Consider the following 2,770-nt stretch of genomic DNA (forward strand, 5'->3'; position numbering starts at 1 on the left):
AATATGAGAGACATGGAATGTGTAATGATTTTTCTTCTAGATGGGATCAATGGAAGTTCTTGACTAGTTGAGTGCGTAGATGTCTGTGGCTTGGAAGGGAGATAAAAGTTTTCCTGCTAGTCCTTGGATGGTATGGTATATGCGGTATGTTGTGGAGGATCGAGATTTGCGTGTACGAGGTTTCAGTTCAGTTCTGAAAAGAAGTTCATAAAACTCTTAGGCAATGGGTAGCCTTAGATAATCAAGGAAATGGTGCTGCTAATTGGAAGCGATGTGACGAGAGTATATGTCTCAGAAAAAGGGGAATGTGATTAAACTGATGATACTTCGGTAGTATTGCGGCATTTTCTTGTTGGATCAACTGGTGGTATTCGGGTTTGCTTGGTGGCACAAGAAATTTTAAAGTATCTATCGTGGAGTGATGGGGTATTTAAGGTGTGGTATGCGTTCGGACGGCAAAAATTGGGATCAGGTATGATGATTCGTGTGCCAGATGGAGTTGGAGACTGGGAGTTCTCATGTACAGGCTATGTCGTGGTTGTGGATCGTGTGTATTCGGCACCGTTTAGCGGCAATTGGGATTTGGAGGCTCGAGTGGATCTTTATTTGCTGGTATGTTAGATTTTGGATATGATGTTGAAATTCAGACTGGTTGTCTTAGTGTTAGGTGATGCTTAACTATTGCGCTGCGGGCTATGCCGGAAATGCCACGGGTTGAGTGGCGAGGTGCATTGGATTATGTTCTAGTAGAGTGGTTTATATTTAAGGATCCTGCGGACGGCTGGGAAGGATTGCTTTTCTTAATTAGGCCTTCGTGATGGACGTCAGTGCAGAGGTTTCTACCATTGATCCAGTTCCGGTGTTGAGGGACTTTTCGGATGCGTTTCTTGTGGCCGGGCATGTCGCCGGGCGAGGTTGTGGATTTTGATATTGATTTGGTTTTGGGCACCGTATCGTACGGCTCCGGCAGGAGTTATAGTAGTGGAAGGAGCAGCTTCAGGCTTTCTTGGTAATGAGTTCGTTGGTAGGCCGATGTGGATACGTGTTTAGCTTGAGTTGGCTTGGTTGGCCCCGAATTGTATTGTTGAGGGATAGGTTGATTCGATCGTTATTGAGCTTGTTAGTGATCTGAGGAGAGCTATGAGTTGCTTTTCGGTGTTGTGAGACGTTATGATTTGTTGGTTATAGGCACATGTGGTGCGGTTCTATTGGGGATTCATAGTGAGAGTCGAGCGGGAAGAGTAATTGGGTGTTGCTCGGTAAATGGAGTATTGGTTATGACCTATCGGGTTGTGTGGCGTATGTTGTTTGTTTCACCGTGGGTGTAATGAATTGCTTTGGTTCCAGACATCAAATTGTGCGTGGCTGTCGATTTTGAGCATAGTGACTTGAGGTGTTTCATGTGTAACAGTGTTTGGATAGAATCACGCATTGTAGCGAGGCCACGTGGAAATATGACCTTTCGGGGTAGATTCAGGTGTTCTATTTCTATGATGTGAGACGGGGTCTCAGCCTTGTGTTGTGATGGTACTAATGAACTTGAGGTACAGCTCTTTCGTTTGAGTCATTTTTCATGATTTGAGTATGTTCAGACCGTTTCTTATTGGTGCGCGTATTATGCAAGTTGTGGCTTAGGCCTGTATTGAGGTGTCATATCACCAGAGTGGTGTGTTGGATTCGAGGTGATCGTTGGGGTCACTAATGAATACGAACGGATTTGATTTCAGCTTGTTGGAAGGATAATATCGAGGTTCGATTCGGAATCTGCTGTGGTATTAGTCAAAAGGGAAGTGGCTTCATGAATGGTTAATCTGAGGAATGGTTACGGTTTATTGCGTGTTTCATTTATCGTTGGCAGTATATGAAAGTGTTGGAATAAGACCTTAGTTGATAAGAGGTTTTCTACCGGTATTCGGGTGTTGTGGGCAACTGCTGTGAATAGAAGTTATCGTTTCGAGTGTTTGGGTTATGTAGTATATCATATGATTGCACCCGAGGTTGCAGGTATGGGGTATTACAGCTAGTTCGGGCTTATTCTGAGTATAGATGTGAGGTTCTGATCTTGTGTATGATTTCGGAAAGTGCAATGCGGTTCTATGGTTTATGGACTATATGGATTGTGAAATTTTAGCTATGTTGTATTATCGGACCTATGCGAGATAGGGTGACGTGGGATCACCCCCGGGTATATGCTTGGTAAGGTCATTCAGCTATTGGTTGGCTTCTAGGACAACTTTGGGTACGCTCGAGGACGAGCGTTTGTTTAAGTTGGTGAGGATGTGACAACTCGACCCGTCGTCTCATGAGAACCGCTCCGTTTCCCCCATTTCCTGCTTCATTATCAGTGTCTTGTGTGAACAAGTTGAATTGGGTTGATTTTTGGAAGGAAATGAGACATTTAGTCTCTTTAAGGAAGGCTTGTTTTGGAAAAGTCAACCGGATGTTGACCTATGAGTTAGAGGGCTCGGATGTGGATTCCAACGATTCGCTTAGCTTCGGGGGATGATTTGTGACTTAGGAGTGTGATCGAAAGTGATTTTGGAGGTCCGGTGTACAATTAGGCTTGAATTGGCGAAGTTAGTATTTTGGCGAATTCCGGTTGATAGGTGAGATTTTGATCCGAGGGTCGGAATGGAATTCCGAGAGTTGCTGTAGCTTCGTTAAGTGATTTGGGATGTGTGTGCAAAATTTCAGGTTATTCGAAGGTGATTTGGTTGGGTTTTTGATCAAATGCGTGTTTCGGAAGTTTTAGAAGAACTTAGGCTTGAAT

This window comes from Nicotiana attenuata, chromosome 2, assembly GCF_001879085.1.
Source record: "Nicotiana attenuata strain UT chromosome 2, NIATTr2, whole genome shotgun sequence".
Classification (NCBI taxonomy): domain Eukaryota; kingdom Viridiplantae; phylum Streptophyta; class Magnoliopsida; order Solanales; family Solanaceae; genus Nicotiana; species Nicotiana attenuata.